This window comes from Delphinapterus leucas, chromosome 8 (genome assembly GCF_059928025.1).
Source record: "Delphinapterus leucas isolate spDelLeu-1000000601 "Yukka" chromosome 8, BTC_Dleu_Yukka2, whole genome shotgun sequence".
NCBI lineage: Eukaryota > Metazoa > Chordata > Mammalia > Artiodactyla > Monodontidae > Delphinapterus > Delphinapterus leucas.
The window spans coordinates 18,201,481-18,215,631 of NC_143136.1; positions in this window are offsets into that span (position 1 = coordinate 18,201,481).

Sequence of the window (14,151 nt, forward strand, 5' to 3'; positions counted from 1 at the left end):
TCTGCCTGTTCACCCGTATCCTTTTTCGTATAAAAAACCAGTCAGGGACTTCACGGTTGGCGCAGTGGTTAAGAATCCTCCGGCCAATGCAGGGGACACGGGTTCAAGCCCTGGCCCAGGAAGATGCCACATGCTGCGGAGCAACTAAGCCCATGCACCACAACTACTGAGCCTGCGCTCTAGAGCCCATGAGCCACAACTACTGAGCCCGTGTGCCACAACTACTGAGCCCACGTGCCACAACTACTGAGTCCATGTGCTACCACTACTGAAGCCCGCGCACCTAGAGCCCATGCTCCGCAACAAGAGAAGTCACCGCAATGAGAAGCCCGTGCACCGCAACAAAGAGTAGCCCCCACTCACCACAACTAGAGAAAGCCCACACACAGCACCAGAGACATAATGCAGCCAAAAATAAATAAAATAATCATTAAAAAGAAAAACAATCAATCTAAGTGAGTGCTTCCCTAAGTTCTGTGAGCTGTTGAAGCAAATAATCAAACCCAAGGAGGGGTTCCTACGAACCTATGATTTATACCTGGTTAATCAAAAGTACAGGTGACAACGTTGGGGCTTGTGACTGTGTCTGAGGTGCGGGGGACAGTCTTACGGGGCTGAGCATTTAACCTGTGGGGCCTGCACTAACTCCAGTTAGTGTCAGAGTGAACTGAATCATAGGAACCTGGCTGGTGTCACAAAGAATTGCTTGTGCACGACTGACGTCAAAAGTGAAGTATTGTGTGTGTGGTTACAGTGTGAGAATAAAGGAAAGCAGTAGTGCATTTCCCCTAGAGGATACTCAAAAGAACTAAAAACAGGCCCAACAGATATTTGTACACCCATCTTCATAGGACCATTACTCACAGTAGCCAAAAGGTAGAAGCAACCCAAGGGTCCCTCAACAGATGAATGGACAAACAAAATGTGCTATATACATTCAATGGTATACTCTTCAGCCGTAAAAAGGAAGGAAATTCTGACACATGCTACAACATGGATAAAACTTGAAGACATTATACTAAGTGAGATAAGCCAGTCAGAAGAGGACCAATATCATATGATTCCACTCACATGAGATCCCTACAGTAGTCAAATTCTCAGAGGGCTTCCCTGGTGGCGCAGTGGTTGAGGGTCCGCCTGCCGATGCAGGGGACACGGGTTCGTGCTGCGGTCCGGGAAGATCCCACATGCCGCCGAGCGGCTGGGCCCGTGAGCCATGGCCGCTGAGCCTGCACGTCTGGAGCCCGTGCTCCGCAACGGGAGAGGCCACAACAGTGAGAGGCCCGCGTACCGCAAAAAAAAGAAAAAAAAAGTCACAGAGACAGAAAGTAGAATGGTGGTTACCAGGGGCTGGGGAGAGAGGGAAATGGGGAGTTATTGTTTAATGGGTACAGAGTTTCCATTTGGGAAGATGAATAAAGTTCTGTGGCTGGACAGCGGTGCTGGTTGCACAGTGATGTGAATGCACTTAATGCCACCGAACCACACACTGAAAAGTGGTTAAAATGATAAATTTTGTTATGTACATTTTACCACAGTAAAAAAATCAGAAGTGTGCACATAAATATCCAGCCTTCCAGTGTCTTATGGAAAACAGAAGATCTGGTACCACTGGGCCCACATTCCCACAGGGATCCACAGAGCAGCTGCCCCCTTCCGACAGGGCAGACACTCTCCGGCTTTGTGTGGGCACCTCCTCCCACACTCGACCCACCTACCTTACCAGCTGGGGTCCGAGGCCGCTGATTTCCAAACTGGACTGCACTTTGAAACCAACGGCAGAGCTCTCAAAAACATCCCGTACCCAGGCTCCACCCCAGATAACTGTGTCAGAATCTCTGAGAGCTCCCAGGTGCCTCTAATGTACACCCAGAACTGAGGTCCACCAGCCCAGAGGTGCAGTTCTCAGGCTCGGCTGCACATCGATATCACCTGGGGAGGGAGGGGGCCTTAAAAACTGCTAATGTCCTTCCTGTAGGTTCCTACTGAATTGGTATGGGCTATGGCTGACTATCATGATACTTTAAAGTTCACTGGGTGACTAAGTATCTAGCAAAGATTAAGAATCACTGCTGTAGGCATTTGAATTTACATCCCCAGCTACAGAAATACAGCACTTGTTTATCTCTGTCCCTCCACCGTGCCAAAATAAGTACATAAATAGTACATACATTATTATCATGTTATTTATATTATACATATGTGTATACATACATACATATAGACACACATACACATATACATATATATGAGTTCTGTGAGATTAGTAATTTAAGGGGCTAATAAATATAAGTAAACAAATCACAGTACACACACGCACCCAAACACACACACACACACACACACTCCATCAGTCATCTTACTCCACAATTAACTCCAAATTCACCCCACAGACCAAAGATAAGCCATCACTGAGGCTTAGAGAACAGCATTCATGCTTAAGTTTAGGAAGAAATATTTGAGTTACTGTAGCCTCTTTGGAATTGAAGACAAAAACTATTTTTTGAGCACATACTGCACCCACGTACTTAGTTATCTCATTTAATCCTCCCAGCAACACCATGAAGAAGACACTGTCATCTCCATTCCAGACGCGTTAAGTGTAAAGACCTACACGGTGATGACTCTGAAGGGAATGCCACTCCTCTGAATTATTTGTAAGTTCTGGAGTTCTTCGTAAAATCAGCCGTAATCTTTTACAATCAAACCTGTATGTTCCCAAAATGCTCTGTTAAATAGGATTTTTGTAATGTGATTCTCATTTTAAAGGCACTCAGGGAACTTGGTATTTTTAGGGAACACTTCAGAGAACATTTTGTAAAACAAATAACGCTTTAGCACTGTGAACACTAAGCTCTTAACGTAGCTGTTTTGTGAGTTAGGCATGGCAATTGCAGAGCTGGTTTTCTTACAGTACACTGAATCTGTTTCCAATGCGTATCCCAAAGAGTGTGTATGTCAGAGGAGATTTAAGAAAATAAGTGTTCTGAATAGAAGTCATAAGCTTCCAGGGTCTGCCCTCTGACATAATAATGATGAAGAAGTTTTAAGTTTTTTCTTCTCCCAATTTTCCAGTTGTAAACTTTGAGTCATTCTTTCCTCTGAAAGGAAAGTCTGAATCTAACAGAATTTAAGACCACATCTCTCCATCCTACCTAAATGGTCTTTCTATAATCAATTTTCCATCATTGTGGCAGATAGGCTGGCTCTCTGCTGAGAGGCTGAAGTGATCTGGTTGGCTAAAATAACAGCATGGACCATCCCGAGCTCAACTGATTGTTCTGAGCTCCACGGTTAGTAACACAAGAAAAACCTAACTGAGCTGAAAATGCTCTAGTTGGTTGTACCATAGATGGAAAAATAGATAGAGGCACAGAACTTTAGAACAGAATGTTCCTTCAGAAAGATAACTAAGAGCTTCCCTGGTGGCACAGTGGTTAAGAATCCGCCTGCCAATGCAGGGGACGGGAGTTCCAGCCCTGGTCCGGGAAGATCCCACATGCCGCGGAGCAGCTAAGCCCGTGCGCCACAACTACTGAGCCTGCGCTCTAGAGCCCGCAAGCCACAACTACTGAGCCCATGTGCCACAGCTACTGAAGCCCGCGTGCCTAGAGACCGTGCTCCGCAACAAGACAAGCTACCGCAATGAGAAGCCCGCATACCACAGCAAAGAGTAGCCCCCGCTCGCCACAACTAGAGAAAGCCCGCGCACAGCAACAAAGACTCCACGCAGCCAAAAATAAATAAATAAATAAAAAGTAATTTATTCTACAAGTTAGCAGCCAACTACAGCTGTTGTGGCCTCAGGGCCTAACAGAGGTAACCTCTCAGGAGCAACTGGTAAAACGAGGGGATGGAATACAGAATCAACTCCAGCTATGAGGCTAAAACTCAGGAGAAGATGCATTTTAAAGTATGGGCAGTCTTCACTCAGAGGCAGACTCCTAAATGTTCAAAACTCACAATTTCACAGGTGGTGGTTACGTTCCCTAGACAGCCTACAAGCATTTATTTAATCCTAAATGCCCTTGAAGAGAAGCACAGGTACTAGCTCTGCTCAAGTCTGGGTCCTGGGATGAGGGAGGGGGCATGTGACATAACAACAGGGAAAGGAGGAAGGGAAGAAGGCAGAGAGAGGAAGACGGGGGAGGGGGAGAGAGAGATGTTGGCCTGAAGCAAAATTCTGAAAACGTAAACATTTATGTTTGACATTCCTCTATGTCGTTTTCTGAACTAATACACTCCCAATACTTGCCCAAGTTAACACTCAGGCCTAACCCCCCCGCCCCCCAACCAAGGGCTAAAAACTCACCCGTACCTGCTTAAATCAGAGCTCCACTGGGACCAGGGGAAAATATCCTATCAGACTAACCCTCCCATAGTTAACAACTATAAACTCTTGACAAAATATAAAAATTAACCATAAGGCTCTGGAGAGCAACCAGAGCTGTAAGAAAAGGAAGGATGGTGGGGGGAGTCTCACTTAGAAGAGCCCTGAGCGCTGACAGTTTTCTGTCTCAGGACCCAGTCACAGTGGGACCAGGCAGCTAAAACTGGGAGAGAAAATCGGCAGTCTACTCGCCTGAAGAATAAGTAGACAGAGTTTGGGGGACCACAGCAGCTGGATAGAGGCAGGGGAAATCCTGGGAAGGAGGGAGCCAAAGAAAGAGCCCCGAATTTTTCACGCTTTGCCCAAATCTCTGCTCGCCACTGAACTGCACGTACACAGGGCAGGCTCGTGGGAGCCCGGCTACGGCTAAAAGAACCACAGAGGTTTCCGCTCCCGCCAACTTCAGGGGACAGAGTTTGGAGTCTGAGTCCAGCTAATGCTACTAACACAAAAAAATGAACACTCTTCAGAGGAACATAACAGAATTCAGAGCCTCTACAACATATCACATATAAAATGTGTTGAGAACACAATCTGAAATTACTAGTCATGTCATGATATAGGAAAATGTAACCTATACTCAAAAGAAATGGCGATCAAGAGAGACTGACCCTAAGATGACCCAGATGCTAGAATTAGTAGACAAGGATGCTAAAGCAGTTTCTATAACTATGCTCATAGATAGAAAGGAAAATGGTTTATAATGAAGGAACAAATAGGTAACTTCAGTAGAGAAATAGAAACTACTATTCTAGTACTGAAAAACATAACATCTGAAATTTAAAAACTGACTAGATGGGTTTAACAAAAGACTACAAACAGTAGGATAAAGAGCCAGTGAACTTGAAGATAAATCAATAGAAATAATCCAATATGAAAATCAGAGGGAAAAAAGTGATTGGAAAAAATGGCCAATATCAAAAGGTCTAGCATACACGTCATTAGAGTTTCAGAAGGAAAGGAGAAATGGGGTAGGAAAAAAATATTTGAAACCATAATGACCAAAACTTCACAAATTTAGGGAAAGATCTAAATTTGCAGATTCAAGAAGCTCAATGAACTCAAGAAAAACACAGCTATAGGCACATTATAGTCAAACTGCTGAAACCAAAGATAAAGAGAAAAATCTTGAGTGTAGCCACGGAAAAACAACACATAACATACAGGGGAACAATAATATGAATTACTGTCACTTCCAATCAGAAAAAAAAAATGGATGACAAACAAAAGATGGCAAGACAATGAAACAACTTCTTTAAAGTTCAGAAAGAGAAAGATATGTTTACTCAGAATCTATATAACAAAAATATCCTGCAAAAATTAAGAGAAAATAACGACACTTTTCAGATACATGAAAACTTAGAGAATCCATTGTCATCAGGTCTGCACTACAAGAATGTTAAAGAAAATTATTCCGACTGAAAGGATGACACCAAAATGAAACTTAAATCATCAGGAAGGAATTAGTAATGCCATAACTGATAAATATATGGGTAAAAATTATATTTCCTTCTTAATTTATTTAAAATACATATAACTAAAGCAAAAATTATGGCATCCTACTTATTGTGGGGTTTATAACATGGAGATGTAATACATATGACAACTATAGCATAAAGAATGGAGGGTATGGGTAAATGGACCAAAAATCTGCAAGATTCTTATATTTTTTTGCAAAATAGTACTATTTTAATGCCATATAAATAGGCTGTGAAAAGTTGAGGATATATATTATAATCCCTAGAAGAGCCACACACACACACACAAAAAAGTAGAAGGTGGTATTCATACCTATTCAAAAAAATAAAATAAGAGCATAATTTCACAGAGGGAATCCAACAAAAGTGTTCACAGCAGTTTTATTCATAACAGCCAAAAATTGGAAATAGCCCAGGTGTACATTAACAGAGCAATGGCTGAGCAACCTGTGGTCTATTCAGACAATGGATACAGACGATACTACCAAGTAGTGTTCTTGGAAAGAACTTCTGATACGTGCAATGTGGAGGAACCTCAGAAATATTATCTGAGTTAAACGCTAGAAGAGACTAAGTTCATCTCTAGTGAAAATAAAAGGAAAAACTGAGACTGGACAAGGTTTGACTGAGAAAGGGAATAAATGAACTTCCTTAAGAGATGGTAATGTTATGTATCTTAATAGGAGTTTGTACTACACAGGTATATGCATTTGTCAAAACTCGACAGCATGCTTAGGATTTGTGCATTTCACTATATAAAAATTTACCATAAACAAATAATATATTGTAGCATAAACAAATATTGGGTTCTAGTTAGTGACTAGAGTGATCCATGTTGAGGTATATAGCAGGAAGTGTACTGGTGTCTTCAAATTATTTCGAAATGCATGCAAAAAAAAAAAAGAGAGAGAAATGAACTGATGGATGGTTTAAAAAAATGAACAGATGGAAAGATGCATGATAAAGCAAAATGTTAATTTTAGAGTACAGGTGGTAGTTTGCGGCAGGGTGAATAATGCTCCCCCTCCAAAAAAAGTCCACATCCTATTCCCATGGAACTTGAGAGTACATTATGTTATGTGGCCAAAGGAACTTTGCAGGTGTCATTAAGAATCTTGACATTAAAAGATTAGCCTGAGGCTTCCCTGGTGGCGCGGTGGTTGAGAGTCCGCCTGCCAATGCAGGGGACACGGGTTCGTGCCCCCATCCAGGAAGATCCCACATGCCGTGGAGCGGCTAGGCCCGTAAGCCATGGCCACTGAGGCTGTGCGTCCGGAGCCTGTGCTCCGCAACGGGAGAGGCCACAACAGTGAGAGGCCCGCGTACCGCAAAAAAAAAAAAAAAAAAAGATTAGCCTGGACTATCCACGTGGGCCCAGTGTAATCACTGAGTCCTTGAAGAGGGAGGCAGGAAGGCCAGAGGCAGAAAAGGTGATGTGACCACAGAGGCAGAGGTCAGGGCAATGTGGCCACAAACCAACTAATAAGTGCATCCTCTAGAAGTTGGAAAAAGCAAGGAATAGATCCTCCCCTAGAACCTCCAGAAGGAATACAACCCTGCTGGCACCTTGATTTTAGTCTTATAAGACTCACTTCAGACCTCTGATCACCAGAACTAATAATATGATACATTTGTGTTCTTTTAAGCCACTAAGTTTGTCATTTGTTATAGCAGCAATAGGAAACTCATACTTAGATACTTGGCTATTCACAATTCTTCCAACTTTTCTGTATATTTGGAAATGTTCATGAAAATATGTTGAAGTTAAAAATAAAAAACCTCCCATTGGCAAAGGGTAGGAATTAGGTAAAAGGTGAACTAACTGAGCTTTTAACACTAATATCTGATTGGCTAACAACCTCCCAATTCTCCCAAAGTTACTTAAAAGTTTTAAGTAGAACACTGATTAGTCATTTGAATTCATAATTGTCCTGACTGGTAAAATTACAATAAGTAGGGGGGGGAAAGGGAAGTAAAATTTTCTGGAAAATGTAGAAAAAAGCAATGTTATTATTTAAAGAACCCACCACACAGAAAAGTCAGCCTGGCCTAGTAGCTCTCCTGGATCCCGTTCCTCAACAGGTTAAACTTGTTTATTTCTTCCTCTACTTGTGAACCCATGGCTTCTCCAGAATATTCAAATTATGTTATTGTTTATTGATTTTCTCCTGAAGAGTCCAGGAATGGAAAGAAGAATGTAGAACGTGGGTAGGGATAGGCAGCAACTGTTTGAATGCTTGGATCAATAATTTACATATATTGGTTGGTTTTTTTGGGTTTTTTTTTTTTTTTTTGCGGTACATGGGCCTCTCACTGTTGTGGCCTCTCCCATTGCGGAGCACAGGCTCCAGACGCACAGGCTCAGCGGCCATGGCTCACGGGCCCAGCCGCTCTGCGGCATGTGGGATCTTCCCGGACCGGGGCACGAACCCGTGTCCCCTGCATCGGCAGGCGGACTCTCAACCACTGCACCACCAGGGAAACCCTATTGATTGTTTTTAAATTGAGTGCTTATGAATCAGGGACTGACTGTGTTAGAGAAAACCAGGCTCTTCTTTATCCAGATAATAATAGGTTTGGGTCTTGTTTTTTGGAGATTTTGATTACCCATATCTGGAAGTTAGTCTTCATTGCATCATTCTAAAAGTGCAAACTGCCTTGGAAAAGAACAGTAAAAAATGAATACCAAAGAGAAAACAAAAAGCAGGCAAAGCTTAAAGTTGATTTTTAAATTTATGGTTTCAAAATGGCAAACAAAAACTTAACTTTTAAACCAAGTTTATAGCCCAAGCCATGGACGAAAATAGAAATCGGAGTCATGCATGGAAGAAATCATACACAGGCTCTCCAGAGCTGTGTTCTCAGGAAGGGAGCGATCTGATTTCTCAAAATCTGTTTTTCAAGCAAAATGAATAAAATGTCTCAAATATTTTATCATAAGTGCCAAACATGGCAGATGGCATTTGCATGGAGATTATACAGCCACACTGAAAACCAACCATAAAGTTCTAAGAATATCCACAAAGTGCAAATACCTCCACTCATCCTCTTGCTAATCAGAATGGCTCTCCTACAGGGAGGGCCCACCATCTTCGAAGCCCAGAGAGAAATGCAATCAGGGGAGAATTCCATTTCTCTGGCTCCAGACTTGAACTTGAATCAAGAGTTCAGTCAGTGCCAGTGTTTTCTCATTACACAGAGAGCCAAAACCCACTGGTTTTAACCCAACACTGCCACTGAATTCAAGAAGGATCTACATACTTTATAGAAACTTGCGTATTATTCTCAAGAAACTTGCATACTATTCTCAAGAAACATCCACATTTTCAATTCAATTCAATATTTTTTGAGCACCGATTATATTTTCAGCCATCACTTTATTTTTTGGTTAGAGGTAAGCCTGAGTAGTGTCTTAATACATGTTTTGGATAAATGAATTTATGAATGTGTAAAGTATGTTTTAAGATATGGTCTCATTCTCTAATGGAACATGAGGGAAAGCCTTTTTCCCTCAATAAGATGACAAGTTTCTCCTTTTCTAACAAGGACCCAATCTTCATTCCACAGCACCTAACAGAAGTGTCACATTGAGCCATTTTTTATTAATTCAGCTTTACGGAGCTATAATTTACATAAAACAAAATTCACCAATTTTAAGAGTACAATTAGATGATTTTAACAAATATTTACAATCATTGTTACAATCAAGATACAGAAAACTGCCATCATCCAAAAAGTTTTTTCCTGTTCCTTTGCTGTCAACTTTATCTCCCTACTCCCTGGTCCCAGGAAACCACTGTCTATCACTTTTATTTTACCTTTTCTAGAATTTCATATAAGCTGAATCATACAGTAGGTAGTCTTTTGTGTCAGGCATCCTTCCCTCATCATAATGTATCTGAGATATATTCATGTTGTTGTGTATGAGAACTAAAATATTGCCTCCCATATCAGTAAACAAAGGATGTTGCAGCCATCAAACCATCACTTTACTGCAGCCTGGATGGTAAGCCCTGAGGGAACTCAGGATGAGAAAACACAGGATACTAGCCCCAGATAGCTGAGGTGCACATCAAAGGAGTTATTTCAGTGAGCCCAGACTCTCGCATCTTCCCATGCATAGAAAAGCGCTAAATTCCTTAACTTGAGGTATCTGGTTTTCATTTTTTAACAGTAATCTTTTGATGTTCCTAATACCTGGTCTTTTGTTGCAAAAAGTCCTATATATCCTGCGCCCCCCTTGCATCTTTGAAACAGTTTCTCAGAATTATCTGAGATGCTGTCTGTGTCCCAGGCATAAGTCCTCAGTTTTGTCCTCCAAATAAAACTCTCAACTTTTAGGTTGTTCCGTTTTTTTCAGTCGATGTGTTTATCAACCATTCATTTATTTTTTAGCAGTATTCCATTGTGTGGATGTACCACAATTGATGGGTATTTGGATTATTTTCAGTGTTGAACAGTATGAATAAAATAGCTACGGATACACAAGCACCAGTCTTTGCATGGACATATGTTTTCTGTTCTCTCGGGTAAATGCTTAGGAGTGGAGTTGCTAGGTCATATGGTATAAGTGTATATTTGACTTTATAATAAGTTGCCAAACTTTTTTCCAAAGAGGCTGCAATATTTTGCATTCCCACCAGCAGCATATGAGAATTCCAGGTGTTCTACATCCTCATCAATACACGGTAGGGTCAGTCGTTTTAATTTTAGATGCTCTGGTGGGTGCAGAGCGGGATCTCACTTTGCAGTTTTCATTTGTATTTCTCTAGTGACTCATGTCATTGAACACCTCTTCATGTGCTTGACAGATCAATTCTGATTATCTAGGTTTCATGTGGTATATTCCTAATAATAGAATCAGAAGGATCAGACATTTTCTCCCTGGACATAGCCACTTATAAATCCAGAGCTAGGCAGATCCTGGAATGATTGTCTCAAGGTAAGTCCACACCTAGAAAAGATACACACCTCAAAAAAGTCCACCCTTGATAGAAAAATCTTTCACACCTAGAAAAGATACACACCTCAAAAAAGTCCACCCCTGATAGAAAAATCTTTCAAAACCAAAGTTGAAGAGAACAGCCAGATTAATTATCTGCCTTTCCTTCCTTAGAAGGAGAGGGGGAAAAAAAAAAAAAAAGAAAATCACTCATCTCACAAATGGAAAGATCTGGAAATGATACAGCAGCTCCTTCTCCATCAGCCACCCCCACATGGTATATCACTAGCTGTCAGATGGCCATCTGAGATCTGAAGGCTTCAGAACATTCAATTTGCTTCTCAAAAATAACCAAATGTTAGGCTACGCCACACATGTCGTTAGTCTCTTACAGCATTCAATTTTCTCTTCATCTTATTATTTTTAGGTAGGATTCAAAACACCCACCAGGGATATATTTTTTTATGAGCAAGAACGTTGTTTTGGTAGAAAATGTGTTCAACTCCTAATCATTTGTCAAGGTTTTTTTTTTTTTTTTTTTCAGATGAGATGTAGCTTTCCATCTACTTAAAGTACAGTAAATTACTCATATTCAGGACATCAAAAAATGTCACCCCTTTACTTAGGAAATGAATAAAATCAGTCTACACAATTATCCTCTCCATCACTAACAGTTCTGAAATAAAAAAAAGTCTTAGAAAACTTATCTCTATAACACTTCCAAATCCTCTACTAGAAACTGGCATAAACCCTGAGAGTGTCTCCTCCCAATTTTCCATCTTTGTTCCAACTGTATACTCAGACATCTGCTCTCCAGCCTTTAAGTTGGAGAATCAAGCTCAATAAATTGGATCTTCTTTTCAAAAGCCGAAAGTCTTTTGAAAGTAACTTTTACAATAATCTACTTTTTTCATCAGAAAAGAAGAGCAAAAGAAAAAAAAGACATGAGGCAAAAATCTATTTATAGCTGAGATCCATTAATTTGCATCATTATTCTGTAACCTTAATCTGTACACGTATTAGGTTGGACATTAGGAATTTAGTTGGCCAGACTGTATTTTGACTCTGCGGGTATATACGTATGACCGTGGATGAAATGAAAGAGCCTTTCTTTCAGGGACACTGGATGGATCCATCCTCTTTTGTAAACCATGGGTGATGGCAATTACATCTGCAAAAAACTAGATTTTAGTTTCCATCTTTAGGATAAGGAGAATATTCCATTTCCACAGATATTTAATATTTGACTTACTTCTTTAACAAGCATATTTTCCAGTGTAAGATGTGCCACATTAAATCCAAATATAAATTTAAATGCCTGAGATTTGGCCAAGAAACAGATTGGGTATCAAATGAGAACATCATGGTATTTCACACACTTAGTTGTTAATTACTCCAACTAGGATTGATTCCCCAAAGCATTTTGTTTGACATCAATCAATTAGTCCTTTCGTGGAAATCTAAGTCATCTAATCAGTTGCAAAATTCAGAAAGATTTATAAACACAATTACGGCTGCTCTATTTTCTCATGGAAGTCCTTTGCCATAATCCATCTCTATATCCAGCCCCAAGATCTTTTATCCCAAATAGCTGCCCTCACTGCTACCCCCAATATATTCCAAGACCCCAGTCCTATGCCAACCTTTACTCCCTTAATCTCTGCAGTCAGAGGATGAAGAAAAACATAGGCCAATCCATTTCTGCAGGTGGATCCCGTTGTGACTCAAAGCCTTGGTCTGCTCATAGGCAAATTCACAACGTGATGAGCAGCAGAGGGAATGAGGAAATCTGCAAACAGCACCCCTGCATCTCATAGGACCATCTTAACAAGAAGTACTGATTTTGCCTTTTTTAAAAAAAAATCTACTACACATGATAATTATTTAAACCATGTCATTAGTAATGTTTTCCCAATATCATTTTTTAAATAGGTCCATAGCATGGTTATTCCCCTTAACAGTAAGTCCACCTGTGGGTATACAATGGGGGAAGGTGGGAAGAACTCCCCTCCACCCCATCTCCATGCACTGAGGGCCACAGTCTGGGGCACTCCAAGGGTGGGCCAGAGCCTTGGAATTCTTCAGCCCACATGCACCAACAGCTGCCCTCCCCCTCACCACCTCCCCCAAGCAATAGAGCAGGGCTGTGTCCAGGCCACTTTGGGACAGCTCTTACATCAAGGTGCTGCCAATAAGCACTTGTTGATGGGCCCATTGACTGTACAGCAAAGCCCTCCAAATCCTGGAGGCCCGTGAAGCTCAGGCCTTCTCCTGTTTAGCTAGACTTTGCTTGTCACGGAGCCCAGGGATATAGAATTCTGGGATCTCCCACCTCCACTCTCCCTGACTGCCGAGTGCAAATAGCAGGTAGAATTTAAAGGAGAGAAAGGAAAACAGCTCAGAACATGACACTTCCAAGAAGACTGCTCCACCGCGGTTCCCCCCAGCACTCACTGTTGACCATACACGAGTCCTTCCCTCCACCTGGGCTCCTTCTAAGCACTCATGGTTCCCACAAGCTTAGAAATAAAGTGAGAAGGCAGAGGGAAGCCAGGGAATGTGCAACACCAAGTCTCAGACTCTAAGAGCCAGAGTGACCTAAAAGGTCCTCTAATCCAACCATTTTATTTTACAGATGAAAACACTATGGCCAAGAAAGAGTAGGTGTGGCTTACCCAAGTTGAGTCTGGTGGCCTAAAATTGATTTAGTGCAACTTCCTTCCTTTATCTTCCAAAATAAATAGCTATAAGTTACCAAACCAGTAATAATACTAATAATAATGTAATATTTGTTGTATGCTTACTGTTGCCAGGCACAGTGCTGACTGCCTTTCATCGATTATTTATTTAAACCTCACAACAATCCTATGAGGTGCGTACTCATTATTCCCAGGACAGAGACGAAGAAACTGCAGCACGTCTAAGTCACCGGCTGGAGGTCACACAGCAAGTGGATGGAAGAGCCCATGCCTTTGGCCGTACATTCTACATTCTACAAACACTGCCATTTGATACTCCTGTCATGACCCTAGGCACATCCTGAATCATCACTATATAAATTACTTTTAGGATCCCTGCAGATCTTATGTGGTTATAGAGAACCAGAATAACCCATTTCCCCAAAATGTCAAAAAAACAGATTGCAGCTGCCTTCCCATGAGTAGGGTCTGATAGACTAAGTGTTTCAGTCCTCCAAGCTCCAAGCAAGCTGAATTGTCTACAGAAAAGCCAAGTCCACATGACATAACCTTGAGAAAACAAACCCCTTGTTTGGTATTTAACGGACTTCTCAATATTTTGAGTGTATTTACATTGCCTCCAAAACGCTTTTTACCCTACCA